Genomic DNA, 25657 nt, shown 5'->3' with positions numbered 1-25657 from the left:
AACAAGTTTGGCGACTTATCTAGACATTGTAAATCACACATCACCATTTATCTGCAGTAATTAGTGGGTGTTGAACAGAAGGTGTTGCATGTGTTTCGTCTAAAAGTGAGTGATTTTACTGAGCAGCAAATTTTCATCAAATTTTGATTGAAATTAGGAAAAAGATTCAAACAGAAAGCTGTTTTGATGAAATGTAAACAGCTTTCAAAGAAGATGCTATGTGTTATTCAAAGACTTTTAAGTAGTTCACAAAGTTTAAAAAAGGTTGTTTGCCCATTAAAGAAGATGATCCTTGCTCTGGCCACCCTTCAACTTCAGAAACCAATGATTCGTTCAATCACTCATGTTTATGATTTTATCAGGAATGATCAAAGTTTTAACTATCCATGAAGTTGCTAGTGAAACTGGTGCTTCTTATGGGACATGTCAATCAATTGAACACCTGTTTTGGGAATGTGATGCATCTAAGATGTTCATTCCTTACATCCTCATTTGATGATCACAAAGCAGAGTTCTTGTATTTCTGGATCTTCATCAATGTACATTGCTACTGATGATGATAGGTGATGAATTATTTCATCACCTGTAACTTTTTTTGAGCCCTTGTTTCCCCAGAAACAAGGGCTGAAAAAAGCAAGACAACTTTCAATCAAATGTCAAGATCATGCTTATATTTTTTGAAGGTTCATTACAAATTTGTTCCATGTGGTCAAACGGCAAGCCAGTAATTACATGCTGTTCAGAGAAAACAGACAGAAAAGTGGTATTTGCTTGAACCATGACAAGACCTCTGCACATTTGGCACCTTTCATTCCAGAATTTCTTGCAAGAACCACTGTAGTCTTCCATCTAGCATAATCACAAGATTTAGTTTCCTGTGACTTATTTTGTTTCCCATGCTTAAAGCATCCTATAGAGTTACAGATTTTCAACAACTGATGAAATTATTCAGAGCATAAAGCAGAAACTATTAGCAATTCCAAAAGAAGCCTGTCAGGAATGTTTCCAAAATCATTTACATTATTGGTATATACACGGTGTCTCGAAAATATTGATACAAACGTTTAGGGGAGGTAGGTAACATCTAAAGGAATATGTATCGCATAGGAACCCATAACCGGAAACATCACCATAAGTTGGTACACGGCACTGTGCATTAGTTCTCGAGAGGGAAATTTTCTGGTTTACTCATTCAAGCAGTAGTCGCCGCACGAAAAGCATGCATTGATATACGAACTGTGAGCTGGCAGACATGCACCTAGTGTATGGATTAGCAGAGGGCAATGGACGAGCTGCTCAACAAATTTATGGAGAACGCTTTCCAGACAGACATGTACCGGACCACTGTTTGTTTGCACGTGTGCATTAAAATTTGTGTGATTATGGGTCATTTAGAGGTAACAGGAGTAGTGCGGGCAGACCACGTTCAATGCCAACTCCCGCCATGGAAAAAAGTGTGTTGAATGCCGTCCAGAATAATCCTACTACCAGCACAAGTGCCTCTGCCTTAGGAGTGTCTCATTGCAGTGTACAGTGTGTCTGGCACTACGATTCCTTACACCCCTTTCATCTCCAAGGGTTCAGTTACTGCTTCCCCAAGATCATCCTGCACGGGTGGCTTTTGCGCAGTGGTTTCTCCAAGAAAATGTTCAAGACTTGAATTTTCCAGCCTATGTTTTGGTCACAGATGAGGCTTATTTCACTCGGGAAGGCTTATTCAATCAGCACAATGCTCGTGTGTGGGCTCACAACAACCCACACGGTGTGCGCCCCCGTGCGGCACAACATCGCTTCGCAATAAATGCGTGGGCAAGTATGGTCAGTGACTTCTTAGTCGGCCCATACCTGTTACCATCCTGCATGAACTCCGCTGAACTTTCTTGAACAAGTTCTACCAGGGTTACATGACGATGTTCCAGCAAATGTGAGACACAACATTTGGTTTCAACATGATGGGGCGCCTGCCCATTATGGAAGGTGTGTTAGTGACCATTTAAACAGGTGTTTTGGGCGTCGATGGATTGGCAACGATGGACAGGCAACGGGTCCACCATGTATCTTATACATGGTGGACCCGTTGCCTGGCCCCAACGCTCACCTGATTTATCAAGCCTTGATTTCTTTCTGTGGGGGACCCTCAAATCTATCGTGTATGAATCGCCTGTGGAGACAGAAATGGATCTCGTGGTGAGACTCGTCTGCGCTGCTGCTACTGTCAAAGAAACTCCAGGGTGTGTTCAACCGTGTCCGCCAATCCATGCTGCGTCAATGTCATGCATGCATCGCGTCTCATGGTGGAACCTTCATGCATCTGTTGTAACATCATGAAATGCATCCATTCTCGTACTCCATTGTTAATATTATGTCAAATAAATGTTTGCTAGTAATTACTGTCTTGGGTCATTTCTGCTTCTTGTGCCTCTGCTACTACTTTCCCGTGATGTTTCTGATTATGGGTTCCTATGCAATTCACATTCCTTTAGATGTTACCTACCTCCCCTAAACATTTGTACCAATATTTTTGACACACCTTGTATATGATGTCAAGGATACTGCTTCAAAAATGATCCATCTGAAGAGCCGGTAAGCATCATCATTTCTCAAATATTAGTTCAATCCCTGAACTTTTTAATTACACCTCACATATAGCTATCCTACAATTCTGGTCATGCTTGCTATCATATCTCAAGTGAACAGGGCAGGAACTCATAGCAGTATCAGCCAAATATAAGAAATATGGAGAATAATAAAGATTTAATGATATTCTGAAATTCTTCTAACTTGATAAGCTGATACAAAGAACCCAAGAGAACATGCAGCTAAAGTGATAATCCCAAACCATCTTAAAATTTTATCTTTTCAAAATTATTAAAAGTGGGAATGATAAATCCACACTTATACAAAATTTCCCCTGGCTGATCCATAAGCCTCCTAAATTACCAATGGCTTTGATCCAGTGGCCTATCTAACAGCTGCCCAAGGAACCCATGCCCTCAAAATGATGCACATCATAACTCTTAAAGCCACACTTCATACCACATGATTAGAGAGATGGACAGAGGCCAGAGCTTTGCTCTGGAGGCAAAAGATGATTTTTGAACCTCAAACTCATTAAAAAAGTAGTGGTATTTGCACCAAACTAGGCTAAATTTCAGTGAAACTAATTCAAAGTATTTTATTATTTTCTGCGGGCCGAGGGTTTCTCCTATCTGCCGCTGAAGGGTAACTGTACATTATTTACAATTTGTGGTTTAGCAAAACATCTTGATCCACTAACTTCACAGGAATGATTACAAACAATAAGTCTCTTGCCTGAGACCAATGTAGTATAGCCGGACATTTGACCATACTGTATATCCATAACATTTGCAACTCAGTTATTACAATTTGTTGAAGGCACCAATTTCTACATTAACCTTCACAACTTATACAACTATACAGATAGTTAGAACCTACCAGTTCGGTTACAATGATGCCAGACATATATCTTATAATTTATACATTTTAAGAGTTACAATTTATGCACCTTATTAGAGACCGAAGTCCTAGGACACCGCCCACCCAACAGTGAACCTGGCACATCAACTAATTTATACTAAATGCTAATACTGCCGTCCGGCAATAAATACAAATAAATTTGCTCATCAGGGGTCCTGTAACAATGCAATTAATATCAAGGCAATATATACAGTGGTAGTACACTTATTACATAATCATTCTCAGTCGGCAAGTCCTTTCCTTCTGCAGAAAGCCTTGTCTGCAAAGTTAGCCAGTGCCTGATAATTTTCCTTACATTCTAAAAACTTGGTGAAGTTATTTACATTGTAAACTTCGGTCAGTGTCTGAAGTTCAAATCAAATATCGACATAATATTGACATTCTAGGATTACATATTGGACTGTCTCCTCTGAGCCGCATTTACAAAGGGGAGATGCAGCCAAACGCAGAGAAAATAACTTTGAGTTTAGGCTGCCATGCGTGGATAGAAGGAAAGTTAGGTGAAGACCTGGGTTAAACCAGAGCCAATGTTTTTTGTCAAATTCAGCAACTTGAGGTATAAAAAGGTTAGTAATTCTTCCAGTGTTGGCATTAGTCCATTCGTTTTGCCATTCCTGGAAGAACTGGTTTCTTAATCAAGCATTGTCTTCTTTCACTGGCACGTCCAGGTTAACAGAAAACTGGTTGAACTGTGCTGCAATACCCTTCCTTCTACAATACTGAAAGTAACTGTACAGCACTTCGTATTTAATTGGCAGTTTGCCATTGATTACCTGTAGTGCAGACATTGAAATTGTGCGACCTCTTGAAGTTGCAATCAGGAAGAAGTGAAACTATTAAAGCAACTGCCTTTTCTTAACATTTTGGTTCTCTTGTCAAACTGAAATTGCTTTGGATAGACAAGACAGGTGGGTGGATGGATAGCCAAAGGTTTTCAAGCTCTTTTGACTATATTTTCATGTCCATATTGTGTTGGTAAAATGCAAATATTACACATCTGGAAAGACTTCAAATTCTGAACCACTGCGATATTTATTTTTCATGATTCATTAATTTCATTTTATTTTTTTGTTAAATATAGTTTCATTGTTCCTAAACAAAAGTATATTAATTACCTCTTAAGACTGAATCCTCTTCTGTGGTAGACCCATCCACACTACAGAAATTGTAACCAAAACTGCTGGTTTTTAGAATATCAGGAATTTATATTCCCAATAAAATCTGTCACAGTTTATTATACATGCAGTTGATCAATGTTTCCTTGGTGAAATCCTCTACATCAGTGATTTGTAATTTTTTATGTTGAATGGGCCACACTGTTTTGCATTTCATTTGCAGACTGCAGAAAGAAATGTGACATAATACATTTGTAACATGCAATTGATATAATATTTTCTTACATAAGGAAATAATTAAATGAAACTGACAGTTATATTTTAATAATTATGATAAAATAAGCTGAAAAAAAACCACAATGAATGTGATTATTGAGCTTATATAACAGAAATTAAATGTGAATATTGAGTGTGATATTTTATCAATTGCATTCAAATTCATATTCTAGGTGTTAATGAAATGTAGACAGCTTTCAAAGAAGATGCTGTGTGATATTCAAAGACTTAATTAATTTCCTGTTTATAGAAATTGTACTTCCAAACAGACTTGTACAAACTGCCACTTTCTGGTATACATTAGGACCAGAGGTGTATTGCTAAAAAAATTGTATAAAAAGACTGGTCGTTCTCCAGAAGACTGTATGATAATGCCACATCGACTGTACAGTAATTGAATCAGACTTACGGTTCATAGAACAACCAGTTCTAGCGTTCAACTCATGGCAAATCAAAATACAGCATTTGCATGCATCACAGTACATCTAATTCATTGGATCTCTTTATCTAACACATTGTACTTTAGTAAGAAACGTTCAAGTTTCATTGCGAAATTTATATTTTTGTTTTTAAATAAATTTTTAAAGAAATCTATTAATTTTAAAGATTACTATTAATATATATTTTTAGTAGCAATGGGTAAATAGATATTTCTCCCTCCCATTTGATTATGCCATTGTTTCATAATATTAAGTGTATAAATTTAATGATTTTCTATTATGACATTTAGAAAAAAGCCGGAACATCATTCCGGCCCAAATACACCACTGATTAGGACATTTGTCCTACAGCAAGCTTTTATGAAAATTTATCAAATCTACTTCTTTTGATTTTACTTTAAGTTTCTCACTACAATGAAGGTTGATTAGCATGAGTTTTAACTTTTTTTTTGGCAGAAGAGATTTTGCTACAAAACTTGTCATTGCATTTATTTGTGTGTGTGTGTGTGTGTGTGTGTGTGTGTGTGTGTGTTAATTAAGCAATTAAATGTAATATATCAAAAGCAATCATGAAAACTGCATAAAGTTTCAGCAAGCTGCAAGTTATACATCATTGCTAGAAAAATAAGTGATTTTAGTGATTTTGTTATTAAATTTATTGCAATATTACAAAAGAGGCCTGTTATTACTACACTTTTCCAAACAAATAAATATAGCTATGCAGCAGAAATGCAATAATCTGATCAACTATGAGTTCCATAAATGAATTAATTTCATATTTAAAATATACGGAGGAATGTACAACTTAAAAACCTTAACAGTTCTGAATTTTGAGAATGAGATATAAGTTCACATAACATTTTAAAGTAAAAAAAAAAAAAAAAATCTGCATAATTAACAATCTACTAAAGTTTCACCATCATTTCAAGGAATACCACGTACATTAATATATTAAAATTCAAAACCTATTAAATAGCAAAGAAAAGATTTAAGTGATATATTCACAAGACTAAGATTTTTGAGGAATTTGGTATGCTAAGAGCTTTGTCTTTTCAAGAAATCTACTCGGTGCACATGCCTGACTCTCCCAATACTGTTCAAAAAGCATTTTCTTTAATTTCTCCATTGAAAATTCCAGAAATTTCTTTAAACTATCATACAAACAGGAAAAATGCAAGGTCATATTAAGCCTGTTTTTGATAATTATTTCCAAGTGATTAAAAACAAGAATTTATAATTTGTGGCATCTCACTCACGTCCAATTATTAAATGCATGCCCTTTACAATTTATAACAGTGTATCCAATGTTGCATTCTCTGACTTTGCATCATGGAGGAGTCTGGTTGGCATCCAATTGTTGAAACTTGGTGGTTTTTTGATGTTGTAATAACTGAGAAGAATGTGCAAGAGAAATTGTTGAAGTTAAACGTAAGAATGGCATCTGGGTTGGATGGGATCTATCCACTGATATTAAGGGAGGCAGCAAAGGAAGTAAGCAAACCCTTAGCTATAATTATGAGAGCATCCTTTGATTCAGGAGAGGTCCCTGCAGACTGAAGATGTGAGAATGTATCCCCAGTTCACAAAGCAGGATCAAAGGGTGACACGAGTAATTACAGACCTGTTAGTTTAACTTCTGTTCCAGGGAAAATAATGAAGTCACTGGTAAAAAGTACTGCAGTATCATCTAGAGAAGGCTGTAATTATACTTCAAACACAGCATGGGTTTCTTAAGGGGAAATGTTGTTTGACCAATTTGATTGGTTACTACAATAAGGTCACAAAGGAACTGGATGCAAAAAATAATTCTGATATCATATACTTGGATTTCAGGAAATATTTTGATACAATTACAAATAAAATATTGCTGTACAACTTTGAGCTGTGTGGCATTAAGGGCAAGCTGCCGTTACGGATAAAAGGATGGATGAGTGGGAGAAGACAGAGTGGTAATCAATGGACATTGCTTTCTGTGGACTAATGTTACCAGTGGAGAGTCCCTTGGGGTTCAGTGTTGGGTCATGTTGTTTTGGACATTTATCAATAATACTGATGAAGGCATCATCAGTATCATTGATGATGCCTTTCAGGAGAGGTCCCTGCAGACTGAAGATGTGAGAATGTATCCCCAGTTCACAAAGGAGGATCAAAGGGTGACACGAGTAATTACAGACCTGTTAGTTTAACTTCTGTTCCAAGGGAAATAATGAAGTCACTGGTAAAAAGTATTGCAGTATCATCTAGAGAAGGCTGTCAAGTTTGCAGATGATACAAAGGCCGGCATGGTGGTTAATGACAGCATGCTACTGCAACAGTATCTAGAAAAGTTAGGCAGATGGGCTGAGAAATGGCAATTGAAGTAAACATTGATAAATAAAAAGTAACTGCATATGGGTAGCTCTAACCCCAGAGTAATGTACCAACTGTATGGTACTTCACTCAGGATAGTGTAAAATGATAAAGACCTGGGGTAATTGTGCAATCAGATATGAGGTTCTCTGAGCAACGTAGACAGACTGACAAGACAGCTCATGGGATTTTGCCAATAATATTCAACAACTTTGCTAACAGAAATGAGGACGTGATTATCCCTTTGTACAAGACCACAGTTAGGCTGTATCTTCAGTACTATAAACAGGTCTGGAGGATTTAAGAAGAATGTAGATCTGTTGTAATGGGTGCAGAGAAGGGCAAAGAGATTGGTAAAGGGAACAAGAGGGTGCTCTTAGCAAGAAATGCTTCAGTTTTGCAAACTTCAGTGTCTGGAGACTAAGCACTTGCAAGATGATCTGATTGAAGTGTTTAAAACTTTGAATGGACTGAGCAAGCTCAATGCTAATGGGATTCTTCCTCTTGCTCAGACCACACGAGGGGTTTGGACGTTTGTCTTAAGCCAACAGGTAGTTGTTTAAATAAATTCAAGAACTAGACTCTACCAACAAACTATTGGAGGGAATGAATAGGTGAAATGGGAGGTGTAATGCTTTTTTTTTGCTGATGCTGTATAAGCTTTATTTCTTGCATCATTTAGCATTAGCATTAGTAGAGGCATTTGATGCAAGAAAGCAAGCTTATGCAGCATCAGCCAAAAAAAAAAAAAAAAAAAACACCACTTCCACTTCACCCCCTCTGTTCGTTCGAAATACCTGTCCAGCTGAGCCTTAAACTTATTTAGGCTATCAACTTCCACGACAAGGGATGGAAGTCTATTCCACCAACCAACCACCCGCTGGCTAAAGGCAAATTTCTGCACGTCTATCCTACATCTGTCTTTCCTCAATTTGAATTTATGCCCTCTCAGGTGATTACTCTTAGCAAGAGGAAGAATCCCATCAGCATTGAGCATGCTCAAACCATTCAAAGCTTTGTACACCTCTATCAGATCACCTCGCTGCTGCCTAGTCTCCAGACACTGTAATTCACAAAACTTAAGCCTTTCTTCGTAAGAGCACCCCTTTGTTCCATTCACTAATCTTGTTGCCCTTCTCCGTACTCGTTCCAGCAGCTCTACATCCTTCTTGAAATGAGGCCTCCAGGCCTGTATACAGTACTCTAGGTGTGGCCTGACCATTGCCTTATACAAGGGAATAATCACCTCCTTATTCCTGCTAGAAAAATTCCTATATATCATTGACAATACACCATGAGCTAATCTTGCAGCCCCTCTGCACTGTTCAGAGAACTTCATATCTGCCTGCACAACCACCCCAAGGTCCCTTTCATTCTCTACCACTGTCAGTGTAGTACTTTACGAAAGCAATAACCCTTCCCTTTACCCCTAATGGTAGTTACCTCTTTGAGTAAATCCCACTTCAGCACACTGTGATCACTGCCACCTAGTGGTTCATTTATCTGCAGATTCTTAATGCATGAAGAATCACTGCTGATAATCAAATCAAGAGTATTCCTCCCTCTAGTTACCTCCCGAACATGCTGATGTAGAAAACAATCATCCAATAAATCCACAAAAGCCTTGCTAGTGTGTGAGTGACCAGCCCCCAAATTCCAGTCAATATCTGGGAAATTAAAATCTCCCATTATAAGACTCTCTGATTTACTGGGCCACTCTATTTCCCTGTACAGTTTATTATACTCATCAGAGTCATTAGGCCTATAGCACACTCCTACTCTCAATTTGCCACTGGTAATGCTTACTTATACAGTAAACTCACATGAGAATTAGTAAAATCAAAATATCTTGCTAAAAAGTCATGCTAAAATCCAAATAAACTGTCAAAATTGTTCCTTACATCCAGCTCATAAGTAACTGGCTCAAAATAGCTTATAGGTTAGTTAAACATAATTTCCCTCTAAATGTCCTTGGATTGCACTCTTAATCATAGCTGCTAAGATTTTCCCTACCACTAAAAAATAACAAAAACAACTAAACAAAGAAAGAGAGTGGACCAGTAAATCAGAATGTCTTATTATGGGGATTTTCAGATATTGACTGGAACTTGTGGATTGGTCACTCACACATTACCAAGACTTTGTTGATTTAGTGGATTACTGTTTTCTGCAGCAGCATGTTGGAGAAGCAACCTGATTATCAGCACTGATTCTTCATTCATTAATCATCCACAGATAAAAGGCTCACTATGTGGCAGTGGTCACAATATGCTGATGTAGGATTTACTTAAAGACATGACTGTTGTCAAGAGTAAGGAAAAGGCTTTTGCAAGGGTGACTACAGTGGTCTCAGTTTTAAATTTTATACAGTAAAAATAGAATTTAAAACTGAGACCATCTGTTGATGTTATCAACAGTAAATTCTAAATGGGACAAATTCAGGGAATATAATCATAGAACCTACTAGAATTTTCATACCAACTAAAAAATACCATTTCCAGGCTTACACCTCAGTGGATGTCAGATGAACTGGTTAGACTTTGGGGCAGACAAAAAAAAATTGCACAGGATGCATATAAATTATCAGGTGATACAGAAGCCTATGGTAGATATAAACTAGTCTGTAATCACATCACAAAGGAGGTTAGCTAGGCAAGCTAAGGTAGATTATGAGCAGCCTTGGGTAAAGAATGCAAAGAACAGCAGCAAAGACTTCTTTGCTTATATTAACAGTAGAAGGAAGGAATCATGTTGGGCCATTTGATGTCGATGGTTTAACTGTTAATGATCCTGCTCAGGCTGTTGAAAAACTGAATAGGTATTTTGGATCTACATGCACATATGAGAAATCCTTCAGGGAAGGGGATGCCAGAAGTTTATCCAATCCTAAACAGGGAGCTAAATGATAGTAGAAAGTAAAGTAGAAGAGAAATTGTTGAAATCAAACATAAAAAAGGCACCCGGGGTGGATGGAATCTATCCAATTACATTAAAGGAAGCAGCAAAGAAAGTAAGCAAACCCTTAGCCATAATTATGAGAGCATCTTTAGATTCAGGGAGGTCCTTATGGACTGGAGATGTGCAAATATATCCCCAATGCACAACTGGGGTCAAAATGTGACATCAGTAATTACAGACCTGTTTAGCTTAACTTCTGTTCCAGAGAAAACATAGGAGTCACTGGTTAAAGAAGTAATACAAGGCCACTAGACAGAAATGTAATTACACTCCCAACACAGCATGAATTTGTTAACAGACTATCTTGTCTGACAAATCTGATTGGATACTATGTTAAGTAACAAAGGAACAGGATGCAAAAAATATTTTGATATAATACATTTGGATTTCAGGAAAGCTTTTGATACTGTTGCATATAAGACTGCTATACAAATTGGAGCAGATGGCACTAAGGGCAAGTTACTGCTACGGATAAAGGGATGACTGAGTGGAAGAAGACAGAGTGTTTATTAATGGACATTGCTGTTTATGGACTAATGTTATTAGTAGAGTCCCCCCATGGTTCAGTACTGGGCTCATTGTTGGTTTCTATATTTATTATTAATATTGATGAAGGTATAGCAGGCTTAACATCTAAGTTTGCAGATAATACACAGATTAGTAGGGTGGTTAATGACAGTAATCAAGGTAAGCTTCTGAGCAACATCTAAAAAAATAGCAAAATCTAAAAAAATTAGGTAGATGGGCTGAGAAATAGCAGTTGAAATAGGTGACAAACACAAGGTGCTGATATTAGTATTAGTAGAGGCATATGATGCAAGAAAGCAAGCTTATTCAGCACCAGCCAAAAAAAAAAAAAAAAAAAAACAACCACTACTCCCATTTCACCCCTCCGTTCGTTCGAAATACGTGTCCAGCTGAGCCTTAAATTTGTTTAGACTATTAACTTCAACAACAAGCGATGGCAGTCTATTCCACAAATCAACTGCCCGCTGGCTAAAGGCAAATTTCCGCACATCTATCCGACATCCGTCCTTCCTCAATTTGAATTTATGCCCTCTCAGGTGATTATTCTGAGCAAGAGGAAGAATCCCATCGGCATTGAGCATGCTCAAGCCATTCAAAGCCTTATACACCTCTATCAGATCACCTCGCCGATGCCTAGTCTCCAGACTCTGTAATTTGCAAAACTTAAGCCTTTCTTCGTAAGAGCAACCCTTTGTTTCCATTCACTAATCTTGTTGCCCTTCTCTGTACTCGTTCCAGCAGCTCTACATCCTTCTTGAAATGAGGCCTCCAGACCTGTATACAGTACTCAAGGTGTGGCCTGACCAATGCCTTATACAAAGGAATAATCACATCCCTGTCCCTGCTAGAAAAATTCCTGTATATCATTGACAAGACACCATGAGCTACTCTTGCAGCTCGTCTGCACTGCTCAGAGAACTTCATATCTGCCTGCACAATTACCCCCAGGTCCTTTTCATTCTCTACCACTGTCAGCGTAGTACCACAGAGTTGATACGTTGATCTGGGGTTACTGTTTCCCATATGTAGTACTTTACATTTGTCAATGTTAAACTTCATTTGCCACCTCTCAGCCCATCTGCTCAACCTTTCCAGATCCTGTTGCAGCAGCATAGTATCAGTAGTGTCCTTAACAACCCTGCCAACCTTGGTATCGTCTGCAAACTTGGACATTAAGCCTGATACACCATCATCAATATCATTTATAAATACAGAAAACATCAATGGACCCAACACTGAACCCTGAGGAACTCCACTAATAACATTAGTCCACGTTGAGCAGTGTCCATTGATTACCACTCTCTGTCTTCTGCCACTCAACCATCCCTTTATCCATAGCAGCAATTTGCCTCCAATGCCACACTGCTCCAATTTGTGCAGCAGTCTTCCATGCGCAACGGTATCAAAAGCCTTTCTAAGATCCAAATATATAATATCAAAGTTATTCCCTGCATCCAGTTCTTTTGTGACTACATCATAGTATCCAATCAAATTGGTCAGACAAGACCTGCCCTTAACAAAACCATGCTGTGTCTGAGCTATAACTGAATTCTTGTCCAGATGATCCTGCAGTGCTTCTTTAACCAGTGCCTCCATTAATTTTCCTGGAACCGAAGTTACACTAACAGGTCTATAATTACTTGTGTCAGCCTTTGATCCTCCTTTGTGAATTGGGGTTACATTTGCACATCTCCAGTCCATGGGTACCTCCCCTGAGTCCAAAGAAGCTCTCATAATTATGGCTAGGGGTTTGCTTACTTCCTTTGCTGCCTCCTTTAATATAACTGGATAGATCCCATCCACCCCGGGTGCCTTTTTTATGTTTATCCTCAACAATTTCTCCTCCACTTTCCTCTTAGTTATTAGAAAATAATCTAGCTCACTGCCAATGTTTACTTCACCTACGACATTCCCCTTCCTGAATAACTCCTCATGTGTGAATGTAGATGCAAAATACTCGTTTAGATTGTTAGCCACCTGAGCTGGATCCTCAACTGTTGAACCATCAACATCCAGTGGACCAATCTGATTCATCCCTTTCCTTCTTGAGTTTAAATAGGTAAAGAACTCTTTTCTGTTTTTCTTTGCATCCTTTGCCAAGGATTTCTCATAATCTGCCTTTGCCTGCCTAATCTCCTTTGTGACTTGGTTACAGACCAACTTATATCTATCATATTTCTTGGTTGGTATGTAAAGCCTGGTAGCTTCCAAGATTAGTTCCTTGAATGCTTCCCATTTTGAATTTGCTGTTGGTAACATCATCAGTTGGTCCCACTGTATAGAATTTAAATACTGTCTCAGACCATCATAGTCGCCTTTACGAAAGCAAAACCCTTCCCTTTACCTCTGATGGTAGTTACCTCCTTGAGTAAATCCCACTTCAGCACACTGTGATCACTGCCACCCAGTGGTTCCTTTATCTGCAGATTCCTAACGCATGAAGAATCACTACTGATAATCAGATCAAGAGTATTACTCCCTCTAGTTGCCTCCCGAACATGCTGGTGTAGAAAACAATCATCCAATAAATCCACAAAAGCCTTGCTAGTGTGTGAGTGACCAACCCACAAATTCCAGTCAATATCTGGGAAATTAAAATCCCCCATTATAAGACTCTCTGATTTACTGGCCCATTCTATTTCCCTGTACAGTATCTTATTATACTCAGAGCCATTAGGCCTATAGCACACTCCTACTCTCAATTTGGATTTAGCTATGCTTATGTTACACCAAACTGACTCGACACTGCCCTGTCCATCAATGTCGACTGGCTTCACTTCCTTGGATTTTGTGTTTTTTAACTAATAGCATAACCCCTCCTCCCCTCCTGTCCTGTCTATCCTTTCTATACACATTGTACTCCCCAAATTCCAGTTCTGCATTCCTTATATCTGTGTGACACCACGTCTCTGATATCCCAACAATATCTGCCTTTGATGTTTTGAGCAATACCTCAAATTCATCAAATTTATTTACTAAACTCCTAGCATTGGTGTACATGCAAGTATACATGCACCTGTTTCTATTCTTAGCTACCCTAACACAACCCATGTGTTTACTTGTACCGCAATGACTTCCAGCAGTCTGTGAAATATCCTGCATCTTGTTTTTCAGGCTACTGCTCATTCCAATAGAAGCAGTGCAAGAATCTCTTTCACCTCTGCCAGTGGCTACTGTTAATCCATTAGTCTTTGTCTCCCCCCAAGCTAGCAGTTTTCCGACCCACCTAACACTGCCTCGATAGCATCAGCAAATATTCTTGCACCCTTTCTATTTAAGTGTATCCCATCCCTGTAGAAGCAATCTCTCCTGTTAACAAGTACATTCCAGGCTGAAAAAAATTCTACCCCTTGAGCCTTGCACAATCTTTCCAGGGCCGAATTGATCGACAAGGCTCTCATCATATACTCCCTCCTATCGTGTCTGGGCAGAATTGCAGACACTTTCAAATTCAACCCGACTTCAGTAATCCCTGATTAAAGCACCAACTTGTGTGGTACTACACAGAGGGTGGTGGAAAATGAAAAATATCTGGGGGTAATTTTGCTGGCAGGGATAAGGAGAATCCAATTTAAAAGGCAATGCTCGGGCTGTACCTTCAGTACTGCATACAGGTCTGGAGGCCTCGTTTTAGGAAGGAAGACTGCTGGAATGGATGCAGAGAAGGGAAACGGGATTGGTGAAGAGAACAAAAGAGTGGTCTTACGAAGAAAGGCTTCATTTCTGCAAATTGCAGCATCTGGAGACTAGGCACCTATAAGGTGATCTGACTGGTGTTTTTAGGCTTTGATTGGATTGTACAAGCTCAATGCTGATGGCATTCTTACTATTTCTCAGACTTCACATATGAGATGGTATAAATTCAAATTAAAGAAGGATGGTTGCAGGATAGATGTTCAGAATTTGCCTTCGGCAAGAGGGTGGTTAATTGCTGGAACAAACTTCTGTTTTACAAGTAGGAAGTTTGAATAAATTCAAGGAAGAACTAGGCATATTGAACAGGACAGCCAGATGATGTGTGAATGATTTTTTTTTTTTTTTGTTGATGCTTTATAATCTTACTTTCTTGCATCATTTGCCACATTTGAAAAATGAATTACAAATTCAATTAATCTGAGGTTTTTCTTTTAACTCCATTTGATACTCGTGGTGAATTAGTACCTATGGCCAGGGTCATGTTCACAGTAAAAATCACACACTAGTTAAACCTTAAAATATATACAACTAAAGAAAATGAAAGGAATAATATTAACAAATAAAGTTAAAGAATGTTAATTATTTTAAACAAAAAAAAATATAAAAATTTCATAAATACATTGTAATAATTTATATTCTTGTTTTAAATATTTAAAATGCTTAATAGTAGGCCATTTATGATAAATAAAATAAAAAAAAGAAAGAAAAAATAAAAGGATCACTGTAGTGGAAGTTAATTTATCAGATAATTCATTTTGCACACCAGATTGATTTACTCACAAAAATCACAAATTCTTTTTCTTAATTTCATTATATTGTTAATCAAAATGCAAAGTGTAATTGTCTGTGACTGTAAAAAGTAGAATTTTAAATATACTGCCCCAGGGGCTCACATCCGGTGAGTATGGGCTTGGCACACCCAAGGTCCTGAGCTGGGTATCATCATTCTTCTATTTCTCGGTGATTACTTTCTCTATCTCTCTCTCTCTCTCACTCTCTCAGGGTAGCTCAGATTTTTTTTTTTTTTTTTTTTTTGGCCAGTGCAGCATAAGTCTCAGGCTTCCTTGCACCATATGGCTAATAATAATAATCTCATTGATTACTTAAATTCAGATGCATAACATTTTGCATCACTTTGGGGGCTCCAAAATCCCACAACACCTTAGGGTCCACCTAACTAACCTAAACAGACTAGTTAAAAGCATAAGTTACAACAAAAAATAATAATAAATAAAAAATAAATGAAAATTATATGTTTACACATATAAAGTTCACTAACATTTCTACAGGAAAGCGGAGGAGTCTCTTATAAAAATAATAAGATAAACGCTATTTACAATACGATTTTACAGATTGTTATTGGACAATCAAATCACTATGAATTAAATGATTACAGTAATAAGAATAACATGGTAGACTGCGGGAGGCTCTTTCCCAGCAGCTCCATAATATCCAAATCCGCCATTGAAGGTGATTAAACTGTGCAGCTGTAATTTTGCAACAGAATGATATGAAGAAGGTGAGCCACGTGCTGCATTAAAATTTTCATAACATAAATAATGTCAGGTGCAATACAGGTCAAGGTCGTAAAGTTGGTGTGACTAGTAGAAAATTTTTGCACACAAGTACAGTATATCCCTATGTGCATACTACACACAGTTTACGTATAACGTGTACATGTGTTCTACCTTACAGATGTTTTTATAGGCACAATTATACAAATAACTTCGTAAACAAATAGTCCGAATGTATTTACAATAAATAAATATTTGCTATAATATGGAAATTTCCATTTTCTCTGTTAATTATCGGAGATTGCATTTAACTATAAGTCATTGTCACGGACACGTGCTTCATCAGTTCACTGTAAAGTGCCGGTCATGAATCGCTGTCGTCATCGTGACGTCACCAGAGGTAGTTGTCCTACGTTGACTGTTATTAATGGAGCGTTAGTATCGAGACATCTCAAGCAGAAAGGTGTTGATTCTAAGGGTGGCATCGAAAATTTAAATAACGTCGACAAAAATAGTAGCACCTAGCATTATGTAAACTCACGAACGTCGTAATAATCAGCATGCGATACACAACTTTAAAAAAAAAAAAAGTTATTTTTTATTTATAATAATTCTAATTCGCAGTTACTGTATGATGTCTTCTCTTCACGAATTACGTGCATTCTTAACACTGCACACATAACTTCGGTTTTCAGATATATAATACAGTAAACCTGTATGCTTATATGTCATACAATTTCATTCATACCGATGTCAATAGTTATCGGTGAAAACTGACTGCCTTTTCCACGCCCGCCACCTCATCCTGGGTTATGTCTTCGCTTTTTTTTTTTTTTTTTTGTCTTTTTAAAATCCTTTCTTTTGTCGAATAGATCAACGTTTTGTGCACACGATGGCGGATTTAAGCATAAGCGGCAGATAAGGATTCACGATTTTGAAGAAAGGGCCTTTCGACAGAGACAACTAACCCCAGGGGCTCACATCTGGTGAGTATGGGCTTGGCACACCCAGGGTCCTGAGCTGGATATCACCATTCTTCTTTTTCTTGGTGATTCCCTTCTACTACTCTCTCTCTCAGGGTAATTCAGAAATTTTTTTTTTTTTTTTTTTTTTTGGTTGGTGCAGCATAAGCCAGGCTTCCTTGCACCATATGGCTAATACTAATAAAAAATAATAATAATAAAAACTAGGATATGGCCCCTCCCCTTGGCCACAGGTGCAGATCCATCGTAGGCACCGAATAAAGTTAAAAACAGAATAGCTGAAGTTTAATTTATATTTAAAATATTATTATTAGCCATATGGTGCATGGAAGCCTCAGGCTTATGCTGAACCAACCAAAAAAAAATTAAGTACCGAAAGAGAGAGAGAAAACAAGAGTCAGAAGTAGAAGGGAATCACCAAGAATAGAAGAATGATGATATCCAGCTCAGAACCCTAGGTGTGCCAACCCCATACTCACCAGATGTTGAGCCCCTGGCAGTAGCGTAGCTACTCTTTTTCGGGCCCGGAGGCAAAAAACATGTACGGGCCTCTACTCAATTAATGAAAATTGCAAAAACAGGAGACAGCCAAAGACGTCGGGCCCCTAAAGGGCCCGAGCCCTGAGACAATTGCCTTGCCTTCCTACATGGTAGCTACGTCACTGGCCCCTTGGTTTAAATAAATGACAATTATTGCGTTAAAAACGTTTTTAATGGCGCTAATCCAAAAATTTTGTAACGAAAAACCGTCATGCGAAAAGCGTTACGAAAATTTATTCCAGTTTAATTTATTTTCTACTGGACCAAATTTAATGAAATTTTGTACGGAGCTTCGTCTTAGCTCTATACGAGAGGAATAACTTTCAAACCTCTGAAAATTGCAGTAGTTTTTCCAGAATAGTGGAAAATATGAACATGTGATCAAGGAAATTTTCTCACGTAATAAAGGGGATAATGTGGACGTAGCATATCATTGAAAAGCTAAGGAATTTAGAAACATAAATATTAAGGTTTTAAAATACAAAAAAAAAAAAAAAAAAAATTTCAGAAACTGGGATATGCATTAATTCGAAAACGCATCTGGTTTCAAGTCACCTTGTGTTTTCAGATTGAATGTAATTTTTTTTCTTTACAATTAAACTGAGGCTGGAAAAGAGTTCTGCACATTTATGAAAACATTCTTCAAGTTAGACATGTCATCAGATCTTTCAATAAATACTACACGTAATGGGTAGTATTTATCGAAAAATACAGCTCTAAAACGGTGTTCGCAGGCCAGCCGCTAGTTAGTACACCGGACCCAACCTATTGGTAACTCTCTGGGAGGCTTCCGGGTCAGTTAGTGCATAATCTTGCTACCTCTGCTCTGCCAGATAGTGACTGGAGGGAGTCCGAGTAGTGTGTATGCGGGGAGCATTGTCGAGGCCACGTTATGTCAAGCATCTGGGTATATTCTTACCATGTGTACGCCATATCCAAAAATTTCATTACTTCATACAGCATGTCCCACCCACTTTCTTACTATTGAATACACCATGAATTGTCAATCTAATAGAGTCAGCTTACCTGCGAAAAGATCTAAACCTCCCAAACACTTCCTAATTCATTTCACAAATATACGTGGTCTCAATTCTAATCTTAACAATGTCCATTTCCACTTGCAGTCTTCCAAACCCCATGTACTTTTTCTGACTGAATCTCAGTTATCAGTTGATTCAACTACTGCTCATCTCAGATGTCCAAATTATTTGCTGTATGATTCCTTTCGCCTCAAAGGTGGTACTTGTGCATATGTCCGTTCTGATATTCCCTGTCAGAGACTTGGCAATTTGGAATCTCCTCTCTTTGATCTTCTCTGGCTTAAAATCTCTCTACCTCATTGTGTCAACTTCATCTGTTGTCTCTACCATTCTCCCCACTCCACTAATCACTTGGAGCACTTTGAGTTCCTCTCTTTGCAACTTGACTTTTTCCAGTCCAACTTTCCTAACATTGAGGTAATTTTCCTTCGTGATTTTAATGTTCACAACTCCAGCTGGCTTCCGTTTTCTAGTCACACCGACCCAGCTGGTCAAGATACTGAGGCTTTTGCAATTACTAATGACCGTGCACAGATTGTTCATTTACCTACAAGAATACCGGACAATCCTAATCATACAGCCAACACGATTGATCTTTTTTTTCACAAATAACCCTTCTAAGTACACGGTCGAAGCGAGAGGTCCTTTAGGCACTTCAGATCACAACTTGGCGATTGTCTCTTCTCCAATGGAGCCTTTATCTCATGGCTATTCCCAACCTCGTGTTGCTTGGCATTACACGAATGCAAAATGGGATGACCTGCGAGATTTCTTTTCCTTGTTCGGATTACTGTTTCAAAACTTCTGATGTCAACGTTTGCTCAGATCGTGTCAGTGAAATTGTTCTTGCAGGAATGGAATCCTTCATCCCACACTCCACTTTAAAATCTCGTCCTTTATCTAAACCTTGGTTTTCCAATAAATGTGCTAAGGCTGTTCAAGAGAAGAATGTTGCATATCGTAATTGGCTTGTTTCTAATTCTTCAGTTTCATTTTCTGCCTACACCAAAGCTCGCAACAATTGTAAAGCAGTTATTAATCAGTCCAAACTAGAGTTTGGCTAAGAGTAGAAAACTTGCTTCTTGCCCTCATGGTAGCCGAGCATTCTGGTCTCTTGCCAAAGCTATTGGCCGCAACTTTTTCCCATCTCTGCTCCCACCTCTGTCCAAACCAGATGGTTCTGTTGCCAATTTAGCCAAGGATAAAGCTGACCTGCTAGCATCCCATTTTCCTTCCAACTCATGTATTAATGATCTTGGTAAAACACCTCCCACCATTCCCAACCCGCTCCATTCAATGCCTCCTGTGGTCTTCAGTCAAAAGGATGTCAGAAGGATTTTGACGAGGCTTGATGCTAAGAAAGCTCCAGGTCCCGATGATATTTCTCCACTTGTTCTCAAAACCTCCTATTCTTTTCCGCCTTTTTTCACTTTCTTATTCCAAAGGTGTTTTTCCTTCTGCTTGGAAATTTGCTCATATCCAGCCAGTTCCTAAAAAGGGTGACAAATCCCTCCCATCCAAGTATCGTCCCATAGCAATTACTTCTACTCTTTCTAAAGTAATGGAGAAATCAATTAACCACCAAATCTTAAAGTACCTAGAAACCACCTTCCGTCTGATCAGCGATCGCCAGTATGGATTCCGTCAGTGTCGAGCCACTGGTGATATTCTGGCAATGGAAAGGTTGGGTGAAACACAAGTAGTTGCTCTTGACATCTCAAAGGCTTTCGATCGTGTTTGGCATAAAGGTCTTCTAAACAAGATTCCATCTTACGGTTTGCCAACTGTTTTTAGTAATTGGTTATCCAGTTTTCTCCCTGATCGCTCACTGAGGGTGATGGTAGATGGCTCTCTGTCCTCTAACTTCTCCACTAATGCCGGTGTCCTCCAAGGTTCAGTTCTTTCCCCCACTCTTTTCGTCTTGTATATTAATGACCTTTTTCCATTCTTCCACTGGAAATCCGATCGATAGTTTTGCCGATGATAGCACATTGCATTCCACTTTCCATTTTGAAAAACCTTGCCCTGCTCAATCAACTTCCAATTCCTTAAATGCCGATCTTCAGGTAATTCTCCAGTGGGGCAAAGACAACTTATTTGATTTCAACCCTTCTGAAACTCAGTCTTGTCTTATATCTCGCAAAAAGGATTCTTCTGCTCCTATGCTTATCTTTAGTGACACTCCGATTCCTAGACAAAATGATATCTCTTTTGGGGATTACCCTGACTTCTAATCTCTCTTGGCACAAGCACATTACAAATATTGCTTCCTCTGCATCTAAAAAACTTGGTTTTCTCTTTCGCTCTCGGCGTTACTGTATAAATCGCAAATCCGCCCTGCCATGGAATATTGTTCACACATCTGGGATGGTTTCCCCCAAAACCACTCTCAGGCTTCTTGATTCCATTCAGAAGAGGGCAGTTAGGTTAATCAATGATTCATCTCTAACAGAGTCTCTCCACTCACTGTCTCATAGACGTACTGTTTCTGCTGCATGCCTCTTCTACAGATACTTCCATGGGCACTGTTCTTCTGAATTGGCTTCTATAATTCCCTCTCTCTCTTCCAAAACAGTCCGAACACGTGCCGCCACCAGCCAACATCCATTTACTGTCCAACTTCAAACTCACAGAACCAACATTTCATCTTCCTCATTTATTCATTCAACTGCGTTTCCTGGAACAACCTTCCTTCATACGTATTTCCTGAAAATTACAGTCTACAGAAGTTCAAGTCCAATATCAACAAATATCTTCTTTTGTCTTCTCAACCTCCAACCCAAGCACGGTACTAAGTACCATATATGTTACAATACCTGTCATGTTTGGGGTTTACATAAAAAAAAAAAAAAAAAAAAAATAGAACTACAGATGGTGTATTTAGTCGTGAACTAATCTCTTCAATGTAAAAATTATATATCCATCTTTAGTCATCACAGGCCAATACTTTCAGTAACCGATATGTAATTATTATTAATAGAATAAAAACATTGTTATATTATTATTCATGAATGTTATTAATCTCTGAAAATTAAGACGTTTTTAACGCCTGCTGATGACTCTTAAACGTGAAACACGCTAAATATGCTAGCGACAGGACACATTATGTACCTGGTACAGAATTTGTTTTTTTTTTTTTTTTTTATTATTTTAATCAATTGTTATAAAATACTGTGTATTTAAAAGTACCATCTTACGGATAATTAATTAAATCAATTAATTTAATAAGTATTATTTATAATTAATTTAAAATAATAATTCATTAGCATTATACTGACGAACAAGTTAAAGCGAAGCATTTTTGTATCCCATATTGCGAACGCCTGCCTTCACAACGAGTTGCCTGTTACCGTACTACCTCAAATAAGCAACGCTTCCCCAGTAGAAAAGACTAATGTTACTTATCCCTGGCGAATAACTAACATTATTCTTTTCTACTGGGGAAGCGTTGTTTATTCGAGGTAGTACGATAACAGGCAACTCGTTGTGAAGGCGTTCATCGTTATGAGATGTAACAAAAACGGAGCCATTTCACCTACTTCGGTACTACGAAGTAAAATCACAATTTGCATTAACTTTTTCGTCCAGTAAATTTCCCGTAGTCTGAGGTTTTCAGCCCTAACCCTTTTAATACATTATATTACATCTATGAAAATGGCGAATTTGTGATATTTGGCCATAGGTATCAAAATTCCTAGTCGGGCTTCTGGCCTTCGAAATTACCCATAGTACATTCAGACATTATACAGAGTACAGCCTCATTCTGGATGGACCAATGAGCAAACTAAATTTGTCTTGCTCTCGTGTGCAGGTGTGGTCCCTGGATTTTCTAAAGGGGAGAAAGCTAAAGCAGTGTTCCAGGGAATCGTTACACTTGTAATCATCATGTAGCAATAAAACTAATCCACATTATTTTTATCATAAGTGGGCGACATAACTCTTTAGTCCCTGATTGTGGTGGCAATTCATCACGAGTTATCTCAGTATAGCATTACTCTAAATAACAAGCTTTAATAAAATAAATAGCAATATACTTTTCCATTGGGGCAGTGCTTTTATATTACAGTAGTGTGTGCCAAATACTGAGGCAACTCATGGTGAAGCTCCTACAAAATATGAGTCGTGCACTAAATAGTAAACTATTTTGCTAGACGATAAAACCCCCGTTTATGGGGGGGGAAAACCTTGATAACTACATCTGAGACTGACTAACTCAGCCACGGAGTGAAAAAAGCCCATAAAACTTCTCCTCCACACCGGACCTTTTCCACCCGGTGTGGGGAGGACGGTGACGATACTACTGTGCTACTTGCGCAGACTCAGCTTAGAGTAAGGTGGCCAGAATTTAAAATATAAAAAACTGGTCATGCACACAAGATTGAGTAGTGCGAATCGCGGACATGTAACTGTCGCGTAAGTTATTTTAGAAACGCAGTGTCTAATAACAGACACTTTAACCCGAAACGTTATTTTATAAAACCAAATTATCACTGAATTATGACCACCCCATTGAGGGGCAAGCCGTCCTGAGAATGCAAGGGGTACACACTGCACCCGGACGCCAACATGCAAGGGGCACCTGAAAGTTACATACACATATGAAGAAAATTTTAAAGGGGCGCCACATACCTTAGGAATGTCCCTGACCTCATCAGTAATGAACTATGCTACAAAGCTCGGAGTGGGAAAAAAATGAATAGCTTCTTACGCTAGAGCAATGGTAATTTGCATCTGTAGTGCAAGTAAAAGTGATAAGGTAGCAGTTATGCTAGCTTATCACTTAACCCCATAACCTTGTCAACTCCTGGCTGTGGCAGGCACATTATTATATCCTTACTGTACAATAAAGATTTCTTCTTCTTATGGGACGAAGTAAAAATATTGCGGAGTTTCAAAATGGCATGCTCCTGCGTCGGGTCTTCCATATCGGAAACGGCATGTCCTGTCGGTTGCTCACGGCCCACTATGGTTAAGGCGTACAAAGAATGGCGTGAAACAGGTAAAACCGCCTCCCGCCGACAGAACTGTAAAGGATTACGCATAGTGTTCGTATTGAGAAAAGGATGCAGCGCGTTGTACAGGTTCAACGACAGTTCATTGTGCGACAATTGACATCGCAATACAATATCCCAAATGACGATGCGCCGCGCACTCGGATGTATGGGTTTCCTGAGCAGATGACCCAAGAAATACCCTCTACTTATCGCTGATTATAGTCGATGGCGATTACCGCGGTGTAAAAAATACACTGACTGGACACTGGAGGACTAGATATGAGTGTGCTGGTCGGATGAGTCCAAACACCTGGTGCATCAAGCCGACGGACACCTTCGTGTGTGGTGCAAGAATCACGAGTTCATGGACCCATCGTGCATGATGCCCACTACCTAGGCAGGTGGAGATGGTTGCTTAAAATGGGGCATGTTTTATTAGCAAGAACTAGAACCGCTGATGCGTATGGACCAACATTTCCTTTGTGAGATCTACCATGTTCATTTTTCCTGGACAGAAACTGGATCTTCCTGGACGATAATGCTCCGTGTCATCGGACCCACACTGGGCACAAGTGGTTCACAGCTCAGGCCCTGCGAGGAACACAGTGAAGATATCACCCAAATTCCTCTGCCCTCAATCCAATGGAACACCTGTAGGATGCTTTGAACAGAAAGTGGGGCGTATGAATAAGCAACCATCATCTATTCCGACACTGTGGAAAGCCCTGCAGACAGCATTGCTGTAGATCTCTACAGACGTCTTCACACATCTAGTGGAGTCAATGCCTAGACCAGTGATTTTCAACCGGGGTGCCGCAACAACATTCCAGGGGTGCCACGTAATTTGGGTCAAGTTACTTAAACTTATTTTTTTAAAATTTATATGTTTATTTCATTATAAAAAGGTGTGCAGTATCTTTTTAATTTTGTCATGATCTATAATTGATGTTTACTTAGTACCTCTATATAAAGAACAAAATTATTATATACTGTATATTTTATTATGAATTTGTATATTGTATTATAATTTATATATAGAAAGAGAGAGAGAATCGGATCTAACAGACAGAAAAATTGAGTATTGAGTAGGGGTGCCACAAAATAAAATAAATTACTTAGGGGTGCTGTTATTAAAAAAACAGGTTGAAAACCACTGGCCTAGACGAATAGCGGCTTTCTGTGTGAAAGGTGGTCCAACACCGTATTAGGTAGGCGGTCATAATTCAGTGATCGATGAGTGTATAACTGCTTTAGTCCAGGGATGTTCAACAGGCGACCCATGCCTTTATATTGTCCGGCCTGCAACCAAGTGCTATGCATCCCCCCACCGAGTTTAAAACTAGTGTGTTCAAAAATATAGTTTCATAATGACTTGAAATATCTGTTTCTAGTAATAATTGAATATTCTATATTTCCTTCTTGTGATGTTTTACAATTGCGATTGTACAATATTATTGCAACCATATAGTAAGAATGTATTAGTGTCATGCAAGAACAGTGTTGTATTTTTGTATTTAATTATGAAGTGTAACAAATGAAACTGCAAATATTCAATCATCAGTAGAAATGAAATAAATCCTGTTTCGAAAAATTAATAATTAGTGGTAAGGAACTGTTCTTGCGGTCCGTTACCCACCGCAAATAAGAACTCGTGCGGTCCGCGATCTTCAGCGTTTTATCTGTTTTGGCCCATAGCCAAAGAAAAAAAAGTTGGACAGTCCTGGCC

Source organism: Mastigoproctus giganteus, chromosome 3 (assembly GCF_048544385.1).
Source record: "Mastigoproctus giganteus isolate SK-2022 chromosome 3, ASM4854438v1, whole genome shotgun sequence".
NCBI lineage: Eukaryota > Metazoa > Arthropoda > Arachnida > Uropygi > Thelyphonidae > Mastigoproctus > Mastigoproctus giganteus.
This window is presented reverse-complemented; position numbering follows the sequence as displayed.